The following is a 16,248-nucleotide window of genomic DNA, read 5'->3' as shown; positions in this document are numbered from 1 at the left end:
AGTGCAGTGGTCTTTGGGTAGTGTAGGGAGTCGTGATGGTGTAGTGTTTTAGGGTTTAGGGTAGAGCAGTGGTATTTGGGTAGTGTTTGGGGTCATGCTGGGGTAGTGTTTTAGGGTTTAGGATAGTACAGTGATGTTTGTGTAGTGTAGGGGGTCGTGCTTGTGGTAGATTTAGGGTTTAGGGTATGTCAGTGGTGTTTGTGTAGTGTAGGGGGTCGTGTTGGGGGAGGTGTTTTAGGGTCTAGGGTAGTGCAGTGGTGTTTGGGTAGTGTAGGGGGTCGTGCTGAGGGTAGTGTTTTAGGGTTTACGGTAGTGCAGTGGTCTTTGGGTAGTGTAGGGAGTCGTGCTGGGGTACTATTTTAGGGTTTAGGGTAGGGCATTGGTGTTTTGGTAGTGTAGGGGGTCAGGCTGGGGGTAGTTTTTAAGGGTTTAGGGCAGTGCAGTGATGTTTGTGTAGTGTAAGGGGTCGTGTTTTAGGGTTTAGGGTAGTGCAGTGGTGTTTGGTAGTGTAGGGGGTCGTGCATGGGATAGCGTTTTAGGGTTAGGAGGGATCAGAACAACTCCAGGGAGAGCCCCCTCACCACTGCTGAAGCCAGCCTGCCGGTCAGAACGGAATGGAGCTGGTTGCCAGATGCAGGGCGGGCGGGCGGTGGTCACCACCCGCCCCACTCTAGAACCATGGGGCATATTTACAAGCAGGCGATAAAAAATTATAGCTGCTTTTGCGGCCGTTTTCAGCCGAAAAGCGGCGATAATTTTATCGCCTAATTAGCAAGGCCGGGCTAACGCGTGAAACCTTGCTTTAGCGTCAGGATTCCTAACGCCCAGCTTTGCATCTCTAATGAGATGCAAAGTGGGCGTTCCTGACCTGACATGACAGGAGAAATGTCGCTAAGCGACATTTCTCCTATCATCAATCCCCACGCTATGAAGCATAGCAGCAGGAAAAGTAGCGTTAACCCCTGTTATCGCTACTTTCCTTACGCCTGCTTCAGGACTGACTTAGCCATGATATCCTATGGAAGGTGGATATCATGGCTAAGTTTCAGCAAGCTAACGCCACATTGCGTGAGATTATCGCTGGGTTTTCAGCGATAATCTCACGTTGGGCAGTTAGCGTGAGGATTTTTATCGCTGAGGAGATAAGTGTTGCTAATAGCACGCTATCTCAGCAATAAAAATCCACGTTACTTGGCAATAATTATCCTCACGCTAAGAGCGCTGAGCGATAATTATCGCCGGGTGTTGCTGATATGCCCCCATATGTGGCTAATTTTGAACTGCAACAAATGAAACCTCCATGGTGGGATCGGAGGCCAGACTGGGCAAGATTAAAAAAGAAGGTTTTAGTGGTAAACTTCAAGAGCTGCAAACTAAATATCTTTCCCGCAACCTTAGCACAGAATTTTAACAACAAAATAGGGCGAAAATTGTCAGGAATTGCTAGGTTTTTTTAATGATTGCATCATACATGCCTGTTTTCATTCGACTGGTACTGGTAGTCTACCTGATTTAAAAGCAGAATTAATTAATTTACAAATAGGTGAGCAAATAATTGAGGAGATCGCATAAAAAGCACTGGCCGAACAAAGTCAACTGGTGAACCAGATTTAGTCAAATGTAGGGTTTGCTGTACCGTGTCAGGGGCAGTAGACTGCTTCAGGGGTCCGTTTATGGTTATACAGAGGCAGAAACGGAAGCTGAAAACACACGAGATATTATTTAATTAATAAAAGATTGATAAATAATCTGAACATGGCCTTACAACAAGCTGACAAGGGTTTGCAGGTTCCTGAGAGGCAGGTAAAGACGCCCATGTCTCACTGTACCTGGTACGGCACAGATGCCCCCGTTATCTCACAGCAGCCAGGCAGCACCAAGATGGGCGAGTGTGTCCTGCAGGTCAGAAGTTTAATCCTCAACAGAACAAACTCTGCCTTTCATCCTCATACGGTTGATACATGTGGTACTAATACCCTGAGTAACAGCATCAACATGAGTGAGCGATGGCACAATTTGAAATCGAGGTATTATTAGTTATGGTCTCCCAGGCACAACACCCCAGATCTTTCATGAAGACTGGCTCCAGATAGCGCCTTTAGCGTGGCCCCTGTGCGCGTCCCTTGGCATGTGCGCAGTAACCTCTTATGTCCATCTGCAGAACATATCTCAATAAGGCCCCTGTGACTGTTGCCTTTGACCTTCATCTATTCCACACTCAGTGGCAACTTTGGGCACTGTTACCCGAGGTCTGCTAGGCCAGTCGTGAACTGATGCCAGGCACTCGCGTCCAGCCCTGAGTGAGTCCCCGATTGGTCCTTGTCATTCATTCTGATAGGAGAGAGCCCAGCATTCCCTCAGGCACTGTCTCCAATGCCACATATGAGAGACTTGAGCCCTCTGGTACTGGCCCTGTGACTAATCCGAGGCTGGACCAGAATAAACCATAGGCTCAATTAACTGTGCCTTAAGCTTCCGGTTCCAAATACCACTGTGGGGATAGACAGTACTCCCTGAACCGCTCCCCCGCAACCCCCAAACCCGCGCATCCTTAAGCATATTCTCTGTTCCTTCCTATAACCCTGATATTGTTCAAGCACAGCCTGTGTGCTGGACCCCAATATTTTCTATCTATTGTGCTTACCTCTGGGTTGTAGTTTCAAGGTACCCAGGCACCATCAAAAGAGCCCTTTTCCTAGGCAGCCCCAGATTCCCACAGGTCCTCAGGCACAGTCCCCTATGGTCTACCCTAGGCCGGCGACCAACTGCCCCTCATACAGTTCCCCAGGCTCTTCTCTTGGGCTGTGATACTTCCTCAGGGACAGTCCAAATCTGTGCTGACTCAACACAACACAACATAATACAGCACAACAAAGCACAACATGTCTTTCCAGGTCTGCCCTCGTTCCCCATTGACAGTTCACAGTGATATTCTTCAGGCGTGGCTGGTCCTACTCTCCCTCATGGGCAGCCCTCCATGTCCTTCCCACCGCCAAAACTGACAAGTGCTGAGAGACAACTCTACATGGCCTCCTCTAGGCCGACCCTCACAGTTCCTTAGGCGCGGTCTCACGTGTCCTTCCCTTCTATGGTCCCCGGAAGGGCTCAGGCACATTTTCTCAGGATGTTTATGCACCAAGGTCCTCAGAAACATCCTGCTCCAAACAAGTCTATTCTTTCAGAAGCCACTTCAACCTGGAAATGTTGTCTTACTGAGACAAGACAGGACAACAACTGCAAGAATTTACTGGTTTGTGTGAATAAAAGACCAGGACTGGAATACAGGACTGAAGACTACCCACGCATTGAACCTGGAGAATTCAGAGCTCTGTACTCTGACCCAAAACAGTGCTCTGCGCCACCTTTAGGCCAGTCCCAAGTAACCCTGTTGCAAAGATTGGTGGGTCCACATAGGTGGGACCCCCACTAAACCCTCAGGCACAGCCTCTATCATATCACTAGCTAAGATAGACCATTTCTCCACTCAGGCACAGTTCCCCCATTCCTCCCTGGTCGGATTCTGAGTTCCCTCAGGGACAGACCCTTGTCTTTCACCTAGTCCAGATCTGATAAGCTTTCGGGCGCAGTCCCCTAGGCCCTTTAACAGGCCAGCCGCCTCAGGGAACTGACGGAAGAGATTGTGTAGCGCCTCGAGATCCTGGGTGAGCTGCTCGACGCGAGCTCGCAGGCTATTCTCTGCCAAGTACTCCATTGCCTTCTGCTGGGTGTCAATGTTGCGATGCTTCACCTTGTCGCGACTCTTGCGTACGGCATTGTTGTTGCGCTCTTTCCTGAGCCTGTACTCCAGACTGTCTTTGCTCAGTGACTTCTTGCTCTTGTGGTGAGGCGGCAACGAGCCGTCCCTGGAATATGGTCCACTAGTCGATGACGTTCTGGAGCATGGAGTGCCCGCCTGACGCAGAGCCTGCAAGACAAGAGAGGGGCAATTAATGTCAGGGGGTTGGAAATCCACTTTCTCAAAAATATCTTTACATTAATTCTTTACCATCTACTAAATTTTCCTTTCAAAAACTCTATTTCTCTATGTTTGTTTTTTTACTTTTATTATGAGCATTGTTTTTAACAGTTCTCTATTCCGTGGAATGTCTTTCAACCACAACCACAGGAAGTGACGGCAGAGGGAAGGAAGTGCAGTCTCCGGATCCATTAAAGCAGAAATTATGCAAAAGTGAAAGGTTGTATGTTATTTTACACCAGAAAGTTAGTGTGCTCCCATCCTATAGATGTTTAGAGGCCCTTCCTTGCTCACTGTTTGTCTGTCTTTTGCATGTCAATTCCTGTTGTTTTTGTTTGGAGCTCATGGCTTTGCCCTCTAATTGGGGTAAACCATCCTCTATCCTGCCCAGCTTGTCATGTAGCATGGCCTGCACTTTCAGCTGCTTTTAATGCAGATCCCCATTATATAAACCTTGAAGGCATCCCAGTAATTTGAGATATCCCATGTGAAGCTTTCATTGTCCCTGAAATAATGGTTTATTTCTTCCACCGCAGTACTCTTATATACTGAATCTTCCTGTACCTGTGGTTGCAGCTGCCAGTTCGGAATCCTAGTGGATAGTCTGCCCCTCTGTAACACTAGCATGAAAGGGTTATGATCAGATAGTCTTCTCTCTAGATATTCTGTTCTGTGAATGTAACCCTGGAGGTGCATGGTCACAAAAAAATATGTATATGCAAGTATGAAAGTTTAGAATCGGGGAACAGTGACAGTACTTGTGGTTCATGGGGTGTACGCCCTCCACATGCTGTGACAGGCCCCAATTACCCACACAGGCAGACATTTTCTTAGGCCGCAGCCCAACAGCATCGTGCAACAAGGGGGTGATAAATGTACATTGACGTTCATAACACAATTAAAGTCGCCTCCTATCAGTTGATGTTTTAGCGGCTCTGTAGTCAGGAGTGGGGTGATTGTACCTCCCTAACCCCGCTCAGACAGGCTTTCTACATGCAAAGACAAGCGTTGGAGCTTCCTGTTGTTGAGATGGCCAAACACAAACAGACGCCCCCTCAGCATCTATCTGGTGGTCTGTTTCCTTGAAGGGAACGTCGGATCAGATATAGATCAATACCCCCGCATACTCAGAGTAAGACATATAAAACAACTGACCTATCCACTTGCACTGCAGTTACTACTCCTCTATCACTATCAGATGAGCTTCCTGCAGTAAGGCAATAGGAATTCCTCACCTCTTGCCCTTCTTTCGGGCATTCCAGGTTAGACAGTTCTAGTGTGTTGGCCTGTCCATTGGAGTAGAGTAATGTTATGCGCATGTGGGCGAGCATGGACATCCCCTTGGCCCATAGTGAACCATGCCCCCTATAAGTGAGATTGCCACCTCTGTCTAGAAGTTGACTTGCTGTGCCTTGCCCGCAGATTGTGCTCTCCTTCTTACTGCTTCTCTTCATCCATGCCTTAGGAACTGAACCCGAAATGTCCCAACTTGAAACTCCCACCCTGGACCGGGCTTTTAATGGACCCCTTTCCAAATATTGAATAAGGGTTCATATTGTCAATTATGGAGGGTGCTAGGCAGATGCTGGTAAAAAAAAAGCCTGCCTGGAAACACCCTAGTGTTGATCTTTGATATCTAGTATGGACCACTAATAGTAACTAGGTACGTATGCTTTGAATACTGTGTGGTGTACACAGATGGTTGAGCCCACCAGAAATTGCACATGCTCATCTACCACCCCCCCGGGGGGGGGGGGGGGGGGGGGGGTCGCCAGGTCCCAGGTTCCATCAGTGGTTTGTTACTTACATGATACAGCCGTACCCTGTTCTGGCAGCTGTCTATGTAGCCCGCACCCACAATCAGGACTGCGGAAATACCCAGCAGACAGACTTCATCTGTGCAATTTAAATATGATCATCTGTTGATCTCAGCTTCTCCTTAGGCAACTCCCCTATGTCCATGCTTAGTATGGTCTACATGTTGTCGCACTTGTCGCAGCTCGATTACTCTAGCTGACCCGGTCACGAAAGGTGGCCTCTACCAAGAGTACCTCCTTTTTGTTTTCCTCTGCTTGCGGTTTCAGATCGGGTTGTTAGTTGGGACAGTCGGGTGCCATGCTTCTGATTCTTCTTCTTAAGTTTATGTCTGCCTCGCCTGGACTCCCAACTCATGGAGGCATCGACTATAGGCGAGCACCTTGCTTTTAACTCAATCCCACTCTTCTTCAGGTAAGAAGTAATGCTTTTGATCCGTCATTATTTTCAGTTTGGCCAAAAACAGCAAACCATATTCAATCTCATTTCACAGTGTTTCCGTTTCACCCTCAGAAACGATGCTCTATGATGTTTTACATATATAATGTAGACTGGAAACATTAGCAATTTTTGATTTTTCACTGTGAAGTACAGCTGCAGTATGGTGTCCCTGTCTTTGAAATGCAACAGTTTGACCACTATGAGCCTAGGTGCAGTCCCTGGAGCAATGCTGTGTGTCAGAGGCCAAACAGCCCTTTCTATGAAGAAAAAAATAACAGTTTTGTGGAACAAATAATCCAAGCATCCAGTTCTCAAGGTATTCAACCATGTTGTTGCTTTCGGTACACTTGGGGAGGCCCACTATCCAGATGTTGTTTTGTTTTGGATTACTGTCTGCCATTTCAGTCCTTCTTTCCATGAACCTCACCTAGTCTGTGAGGTCCTGCACCTAGCGACTCACCTCTAGTGTCCGATTTTGCAGTTCCTTCAGGTCTGTTCCACCTGGGTCACTCTGCCCGCCAACTTCCTCTAGTCCATTCGCAACAACCCCATATCGACTCCAATCATATCTATTTATAATCACATTCACTTCCATTTACTGGATCTAGTTTATCCATGTCTTTCAGACCGCAACTATCGGCCCCTGGCTATTTCATAGAAGGGGTAGTATTGTCCATGGTTGGTGGGATTGGTGGCTGGACCTAAACCTTCCCATTGGCTGATCAGTAGTTTCGGCCCTAAGGCTCCAGACTCACCAACCCATATCCCTCGAGGGAGGGACGGCCTGGCACATTGCCCGGGTCGTACCTCAACCTGTTGTCAGTGACAGTGTGTTCAGTGGTGTAGTTGTACCGCCCCGCTTCCCACCATGAAAGTGACATCCCTGTCCTGTGTCCCTCAATAGGATCATGAGTAGCCATAATGCCAGGTGGCACTTGCTACATCGGTCGACATTTAATTGGGCGGGACGGTTATGGGTCCACAGCTTCAGCCGCCTTTGCTATTTGTAGCCTGCATGCAAGGTGAAGGAGCAGTCCCCCCTGGAGCTGGCGCAAAGGTTCTGGTCACGCTCTTAGATGGGGTTACTGTTTCCTCACATTTTTCTGAGACAGAGCTGGGGGGGTACCTGCTCCAGTCCCACCTGCCCCAATGGATTTCTGGAAAGAGGGCTCCCTCGTATGCCACACTCCAGTTGCCCGGTGAGGAGGAGTTCGAAGATAGGGAGGAGCAGGGAACCTCCACAACTCCCTTCAGGGCCGGCCAGACTCAGGTAAGAGCAAGGGCAGCGCAGTGGCATGTTTGCCCTCCTCTACTTACCCCTTCCCTCTCGGCTACCAGCCCGCCTCACCTCAGGCTCCCTCCTGCTCTACCCCAGGTCCGAACTTCAATTTGCCTCTCGCCCCTTCCCCTTCAGGTGCATCTGCTGCAATCACTCACTGCCTCAGGGACACATTAGGTCTTCTGGTCGCCTGTGTGCCTCACTGACCTGAGCCTGAGCCCTCCAGCCAGCGCCGAGTCTAGGAGAATCCCCTGACTGCGTGCAAAGAGGCTGGTGAATGGCAGAACAATTATAGAAATAACAAAACACAATACGACAACTAGTAGCTGTGCATACATACCAAGTGCTTCTAACAGTGTTTTTGCTATTAGTGTTACTAGTCTTGAGACTATCACTACCTCTTCGACACTACTACTACAGATACCAGTACTGAAACCAATTTCACTACTAATATCGCTACTGGTGCTAATACCAATAGTACTATAACCACTACTTGTACCTCAACGACTGGTACAACTACAGGTATTAGTAGCAGCTCTATCTTGCAGTGACCCCTGCACTATGTAATTTCATGTCTACGATTCATCTGATAAACCTGAACACAGCTCATAGCATTGATCTCTTGGAGATGAGCTTGAATGACCTGCAGATACGTGTTGATCTACATGCAGAATGCCCTTCTGTTTGTGATGCAATTACCTCCTTTAAAAGGATCACGAAATGGAGGGACCTGAATCAATGCTGTTTTCATGCTAACAAACACTTAAACTGGTGGACTCATTTACAAGCCGATTGAGCCGCCAGTGCATCACTTTTTTAGACACACCAGTAGCGCAGTGTGCCTGACCATATTGACAAGGCCTCGTAAAGTCACCCTGCATGAATTCTTATGGCCTTGTAACTTTGGGCCCTTTTCTCGCATCACTCTGCATGAAATGTGCGTTCCATGGGTGTTGCTGTGGGTGTTCCTACGCAATATCCATGGAACCTGACATTCCCAGATTTACAAAGTTTTATAAACCTGGGAATGTGTCAGAATCCTACGCCTCCCCAGGGTAGGCGTAGGAGTGGTGTAACAAGGAGAAATACTTTTATTTCTCCTCATTTTTTCCTTTTTCTATGGGCCTCATTTACTATAAAATGATGTAGCATGATGCAGCAAGCAATTTTTCTGCACTGAGCGGCGTCATTTTAGAAGCACAGAGATGCATTGTATTAACACTAATATGACATATCCATGTGCTTTCCCCTGCGCTGTACACAATTGGCTGCCATGCACCATCAAGGGAACCTTTGCACCATGGTGCAAGGGTGCCTGTGCTGCAGGGAGGATTTTTTTTTCTAGAGTTTTATATAGCGCAAACTCGACCCAAAGGTATCAGGTATCAGAGCACTTTACATGAGCACCAGTTGCGTTCCAGACAGACACATTCATTTTTGTTAGGCACAAGCAAATTGGCCCAGAATCACAGGATGTTGAGCGCCGATGCTGAAACTCGAACCTGGTTCCCCAGATTCGAGGTCAACCGCCCTAGCCGTTAGGCCACATCCTCTTTTTTGCAATAAGGGACACCTGAAAACAGCGTTGATTCAGTTAGGTTCATCCATTTCGTAATCCTTTTAAAGGAGGTCATTGCATCACAAACAGAAGGACATTCTACATATAGATCAACAAGTATCAATCAATCAATCAATCAATCAAAACATTTATATAGCGCGCTACTCACCCGTGAGGGTCTCAAGGCCTGAAAAAGGGGGGGGGGGGTGCTGCTACTGCTCGAAGAGCCAGGTCTTGAGGTGTTGTCTGAAGGTGAGATGGTCCTGGGTCATACGTAGGTGTGCGGGGAGGGAGTTCCATGTTTTGGCTGCCAGATAGGAGAACGATCTTCCTCCGGCGGTGGTTCTTCGAATCCGTGGGACGGTGGCGAGGGCGAGGCTGGCTGAGCGGAGCTGGCGGGTGGGAGTGTAGAACGAGAGGCGGTTGTTGAGGTATTCGGGGCCCATGTCGTGGAGCGCTTTGTGTGTGTGGGTGAGGAGCCTGAACGTGATCCTCTTGTTGATGGGGAGCCAGTGCAGGTTTTTCAGGTGGGCGGATATGTGGCTGTGGCGAGGGATGCCGAGGATGAGTCGTGCGGAGGCGTTCTGTATGCGTTGTAGTCGTTTCTGAAGTTTGGCGGTGGTTCCTGCGTATAGGGCGTTTCCGTAGTCCAGACGGCTGGTGACGAGGGCCTGGGTGACCGTCTTTCTGGTTTTCGGTGGGGATCCACCGGAAGATCTTTCGGAGCATGCGCAGGGTGTTGAAACATGATGACGAGACAGCGTTGACTTGCTTGGTCATCGTGAGGGAGGAGTCCAGGATGAATCCTAGGTTGCGTGCGTGGTCCGAGGGTGTCGGCGCAGAGCCCAGAGCTGAGGGCCACCAGGAGTCGTCCCAGGCGGATGTGGATTGTCCGAGGATGAGGACCTCTGTTTTGTCTGAGTTCAACTTCAGGCGGCTGAGCTTCATCCATTCTGCGACGTCTTTCATTCCTTCCTGTAGGGTGGTTTTGGCGGTGGCTGGGTCTTTCGTGAGGGAGAGTATCAGCTGTGTGTCGTCGGCGTAGGAGATGATGTTGATGTTGTGCTGGCGTGCGATGGTGGCGAGGGGGCTCATGTAGATATTGAAGAGGGTTGGGCTGAGCGAGGAGCCTTGGGGTACGCCGCAGATGATCTCGGTGGCCTTCGAGCGGAAGGGAGGGAGGCGGACTCTCTGGGTTCTGTTGGAGAGGAAAGAGGGGATCCAGTCCAGGGCCTTTCCTTGGATCCCAGTGCTGAAGAGGCGGGTTATTAGGGTGCGATGGCATACGTTATCGAAGGCTGCCGAGAGGTTCAGGAGGATGAGGGCGGTTGTTTCTCCGTTGTCCTTCAGGGTCCTGATGTCGTCGGTGGCTGCGATGAGGGCAGTCTCGGTGCTGTGGTTGGCTCGGAATCCGGACTGGGATGGGTTGAGCGAGTTGTTTGCCTCGAGGAAAGTAGTCAGCTGTTTATTGACGGTCTTCTCGATTACTTTGGCCGGGAAAGGAAGAAGATAGATGGGGCGGAAGTTCTTGAGGTCTTTGGGGTCCGCTGTGGGTTTCTTCAGAAGGGCGTTGATTTCTGCGTGCTTCCAGCTTTCGGGGAAGGTTGCTGACGTGAATGAGATGTTTATGACGTTCCGGAGATGGGGTGCGATGATGGTGTCGGCTTTGTTGAAGATATGATGGGGGCAAGGGTCCGAGGGGGAGCTGGAGTGGATGAGTTCATGACGTTGGTGGTGTCTTCAGTGCTGGTGGGGGTCCAGGCGTTGAGGGTGGTGGTGGGGGTCGCTGGTTTGGTGACTGGAGGCGGAGTCTGGGGTCCGAAGCTGTTGTGTATATCTGCGATCTTTCGGTGGAAGAACGTGGCGAGGGAGTTGCAGAGTTCTTGTGACGGTGTGATGTCGTTGTTGCTGGCGCTGGGGTTGGAGAGCTCTTTGACGATGTTGAAGAGTTCTTTGCTGTTGTGGGTGTTGTTGTCTAGTCGCTCTTTGAATGATGTTTTTTAGTGGTGCGGATCAGCTGGTGGTGTTCGCGGGTGGCGGTCTTGAGGGCTGTCCGGTTTTCTGTGGTTTCTTCGTGGCGCCAGGTTTTTTCGAGGGTTCGGCAGGATTTCTTTGATTCTCTGAGGGCGTTTGTGAACCATGAAGTTTTCCTGTTGCCGGTCATGCCTGGGGGGTTCGTCAGTGGTGCGAGGTCGTCGGAGCAGTTGGTGATCCACTGTGCGAGGTTGTGGGCTGCGTCGTTGGTGTCGGCGGTGTCGGCTGGCGTGTTCTGGTTCAGCGATGAGTGGAGCTGGTCTGTGGTGATTTCGCTCCAGCATCTGCGGGGGATTTGTTGTGTGCGGTGGTGGGATGTAGTATCTGCATGACATCCACGAACATCTCCAAGAGATCACTGCTATGAGCTGTGATCAGGTTTTTCAGAGGAATCGTAGACATTAAAATGCCATCAATTATTGTTTTTGTTCCTTCCTGCGCAAAAACAATCATGGGTGGCATTTTCTTCTTTCTATGTGTGCTACAAAATGCAGCACACATAAAATGAGGAAAAAACTAGGAGAAATAAAAGTATTTCTGCACTTTGCGTCACTCTCCCGCCTCCCCTTGGGTTAACAAAACTTTGTAAATCTGGAAATGTGTCAGGTTCCAGGGATGTTACGTGGGAACACCCATGGAACGCCCCTTTCACGCAGAGTAATGCATGAAAGGAGCCCATATTTACAAGGCGATGAAAAGTCTTTACGTTCCCTTGTAAATATGGGCAGGCACACTGCGCCGCCGGTGTGTCTAAAACAGTGACACACTGGCGTCACAATGAGCTTGTAAATTAGTTCCTCAGTGTGATGCATTCTACAGCATGTAAAGAAAGTGGAAAATGCCATCTATTTGTGTTTTATTGCAGGAAGGTGCCCCTTCCTGCAAAAAACCCAATCCTCCCTGCAACGCAGGCACACTTGCACCATCGTGCAAAGGTGCCTGTTCTGGCGCATGGCAGTCAATTGTGCGCCAGCACCGGGGAAAGCACATGGATCCGTTGTATTGTTGTTAATATGACGCATCCCTTTGGTTTTAAAATGGCGCAGCTTGGCACAGTAAAATGGCTTGCAGCGCCGTGCTGCGTCAATTTGCAGTAAACGAGGTCCATAGAATCGTGGCCTCTTGAGTTTGGTGATGCCACAACCATGCTCGTGTGTGAAGACACTGGGGATTTCGTTTGATGCATTTTGTCAGTTAAGGATCACATTTTCGCCTGTTCTAAAAACTGTATATTAGCACTGATATCATTTGACAAAATGAACCTCCGTGCTAAGCACCCATCATCTGATTACATTCATTCAGATACTGCTCTTCTGTAGACTAGTGTATTGCTCAGCCATTTCCAGAACATGTCCCGGTCTAATGTCTTTAAACTGCAAGCTGTGCAGAATCGTGCGATATGAATTGTGTAGCTTACACAAATCAGGTCACATGCCTGTTTACCGGAGGTCTTTTGGTTAGTTGCAAGTCAAGGACACAATGCAAATAAACAGAACTGGTTTATCTTTGGAAGTATAGTCAGCCCCTATAGCTGACAAACTGTTTTCATTTTAAACAGCATATGGATTTACGTTCTGCCCCTGACCATAGGATGATTGTCTCAAAGTGGAAATGCAGGTTTTTGGCAGCAAAAAAAATGGTAGAAAAATGCTAAATGTTTAAAGAGTAAAATTATGGAATGCCTTACCACTAGAGTCGATTATCTAGCAACACTTTCACATTGTAAAAAAAATTTTTTCTTTGGGACACATTTCTTAACCTACTGTAATTTGTGCTTTTCTTGTATTTATCTGGACATAATTTAAATTGTATTGTTTGTGTTTTGTCAAATATGTGTCTGTTTCTGTTCTGTCGTGTTTTATGTAATGCTTATATGTGCACCTTATAAATTGTTAAAATATAAATGAACATACAGACTATTAATACGACTTCTAGAACTACCAATACATGTACCTGACATTGCCAAAGCTGATGCACTTCTATTGTTATTGATCACTCACAGGCTGAGGAGACCAACGTCACAAAGAGTGAGGGGCTGAATGAGTGAATGTGTGTGAGTGTTCTGCCAAAAGAGTGAGCGTGTGAATAGTCAGGTAAGCAGGCGAGTCTGAGAGTCGGGATAAAGTACACAATCTGCCTTTGCTACGGCATTAGCGTGCATTTGGAAGTCAAAAATGACTTTCTAAACTCTTCTGAATTTCCCATGGCGACCTGGAGTCTGGCCCAAATGTACATCCAGCGACCATTCTCTGTCGCTCCATGGCCCCCTTTTATTGAAGAAGCCTCGGAAAGCTAGCCAGCAAAAATGTCTCAACTATGGTTGGCTAGAACTTTCAAATATTAAAGAAGGCGCGATTTTAGACCATGACTTCTTGTCGGGTGCCCACAAATTTGTATAAATTATAGCCTCCCTTAGGCCAGTGTTTTGTATTTGAGTGAACGTCAAGAAAGAGACTACATACTAGTTAAGAAAGATTGTTTACCAGAAACAAAACCCTGCATGATCCTGGCGTCCTCTGAAGGCTGCAGCCAAACAGTAGGAACTGCAGAGATCTGCTGCTGAGGCCATGAGAAGAGGTCGCTGAACTGCTGGGGCAAAGACCAAAGACAACGCACTGACCAGGAAGACCAGAACAAGGCCCAACTAACTGAATCTCTGTCAATGATGCCATGAAGAAGTGAGCTGACCAACAAGCCATTTGGCCTTCTCTTCCCACCTGGCTGAAACTGACCAAGGTCCCTTGAAGGACAACAAAGGTCAAGAAGCTGTAGGAAGCATTCCAGGGCTGCCAGGGGGGTGCCTTGCACAGTCCCCACTTTGCCCCATATCTATGTACATAGGGCCATATTTACAAGGAATTAATGCAGTGCGGGCCGCAAGTCATTTGGCTGCGCCGCGCTGCGTTAATGTTATGTTATGTTAGCAGGAATTTCTAAAGCGCACGGTCACCAGGAGGTTTCATGGCGCTGATCTTGGGCAGTGTCAAGACGGAGGCGGATTATGCGTGGGCTTGCTCTAACAACCAAGTCTTAAGCGCCTTTCTGAACCCCAACAGGTTGTCACGCATCCTGATTGCTAGTGGAAGAGCGTTCCAGAATTTAGGGGCAAGGTAGGAAAACCTACACCCTCCCTGGCGTTTGAGTTTGATGGCAGGGGTAGTCAGTAGCTGAAGATGGGCAGACCGCAGGTTGCGGATCGGGCATGCCTTACAATCATGCAGCTGATGAATTTGGGGCTTCTGCAGTGCAGGGCCTTAAAAATTAAGCACCCTGTCTTGAAAGCTGCGCGTTGGGCAATAGGTAGCTAGTGAAGTTTGGATAGCAAGGGTCTGGCAGATTGCAATCTAGGTTGTTTGTGGATTAGTCTCGCAGGCTGGTTCTGTACCATTTGGAGGCGTTTGAGTAAGAACAGTGGCAGGCCGAGGTAAATAGAATTGGAGAAGTCGAGACGAGAGAGTACCAGGGCTATCATGACCTGTAAGAGGGCTGAGTGGGTCAGCATGTGGGCGATCCTCCTGATTTTCCGCAGTCGAAGAAAACAGGTAGAGACCACTGCCCCCACTTGTCCTCTGAGCGAGAGATCTGCATTTATGGTGACCTCAAGGCTTTTCACAGAGGGGGAGGGAGTGGGGGGGGATCCTAGTTCTATCGGCCAGTAGTGTGGGCCCCAGGAAATCTCACTCTTCCCTGGCAAGACTAGTTCAGTCTTGCCCGGTGTAGGAGAGTAGGGTCTGCTATCCTATGGTCACCCCAAATTTTTGCTTTTTGCTTCACTGGTTTTTGACATATTGAGGCTGTGGGCCTGCTAATCAGACCCCCAGCCTGCTGTTCTCTCTAACTAAATTGACACTATGCACCCTAGGTGTATAACCAATTGGAAGTAGATCACCCTGTGAGCCCCTGTACCAGTGTACACTAGGTACCCAGGGCATTGGTGTATCTAAGGCCTGCCAGGGGCTGAAGCATGTATTATGCCACCCCAGGCTTGGCCTAACAAATTTGACACAACTGGCTGATCACTCAGCTGGGGTAAGTTGGTGTAACCACCTCTTACTTAGGTGTAGTATACCTATACCTAACCTTAAAGGGGACACATGTTAACCTATAAGTCACTCCTATGGCAGGCCTTAACAATCCTGGAGGCAGAGTGCTTGGTTCCATGTGAGATGGTGCTCTGGCATGAGCTGAGCCTGTCTGCAGTGGTCGGAACAACTTCCTTCTACTGTTTCCAGATATCGTCATACCATATACTCTTAAGTGCATTATGAACCTCGCGTTTAAATGCTATCTTTGGTTTGGCTTTATCAAAACATGTCGAGTAAGGTGTCATACGAATTGGAATACTAACCCCTCGCCAATTCTGGCGACGGGGTTAGCATTCCACCCTTCTAGAGGGACAGGACATGTACAGTACCTGAAACCCGGGTAAAATCAGACATAGCCTCAGCTCCACAAAATGGATGCTGCCACCACAGACACAAGTCTGCCCTCCTGCTGCTGGGAGTCCTTCCAGCTTGGGAGGTGTGGACAAAGGGTTTCCTGCCAGGGGAGGTGCATGCACCACCCCAGACAGGATTTTGTGTATTGGTCAGGTAGGGCTTGAAAGAAACCAGACATGCCTGTGGCTCACAAGGAGCCTCGGTGCATATGCCAGTTCAATCCGGTCCTGGGGCACACCAGTCCCGGGCCTGGGGCGAGCTGGACAAAGGATTGGGGGTGTAACCACCCCCCTTCCTGGTCCCACCCATAGGGAGGGACCTAGCAGGTAGTCCGGCCCCTAGAATTCGCTTAAAGGTAGGAGCTGTGTCCTAAGACTTCAGACATCCTGGAATCAACTTGAAACTAAGAAGAAGACGGGAACTTCGACATTCTGCTGCACAGAAGACTGAAGGAAATCTCCCCTGTGGTCAGGGAGTGACCACCTTGCTAACGCAAGCACCATCCAGCGAATCAACGTCTGCTTTGCCGCCGCCTCTCGCCGGAGCCCGAGCCCAGAGACTGACAAGACCTGGACCTCCAGACCTCTCACCGCCCGATCCAATGTCCCTGAAAAAGAGAGACCAGTGGAGGCAACGAGACACGTGGAGCCAGCCATCTTGAAAGGACCACGACAAGCTGCAAGTGCAACAACCGAGGCTCCCTCCA

The 16,248-nt window shown here is 48.9% G+C and overlaps 1 pseudogene across 1 annotated transcript in view; it reads right to left on the bottom strand.

Moving 5' to 3' along the window:
• Window positions 1–1,440: 1,440 nt before the first annotated feature.
• The window catches only part of LOC146870484 (CCAAT/enhancer-binding protein epsilon-like), a 73,451-nt pseudogene continuing 58,643 nt past the window's right edge, over window positions 1,441–16,248 (bottom strand). Inside the window, exon 5 of the transcript XR_014978195.1 lies at window positions 1,441–3,913. The product of XR_014978195.1 is annotated as a CCAAT/enhancer-binding protein epsilon-like (transcript). The remainder of the gene's footprint in view (window positions 3,914–16,248) is intronic.

Source organism: Triturus cristatus, chromosome 1_1 (assembly GCF_964204655.1).
Source record: "Triturus cristatus chromosome 1_1, aTriCri1.1, whole genome shotgun sequence".
Lineage (NCBI taxonomy): Eukaryota > Metazoa > Chordata > Amphibia > Caudata > Salamandridae > Triturus > Triturus cristatus.
Note: the sequence above shows the minus strand (reverse complement) of the source record. Positions and strands in the feature narration are given on the sequence as shown.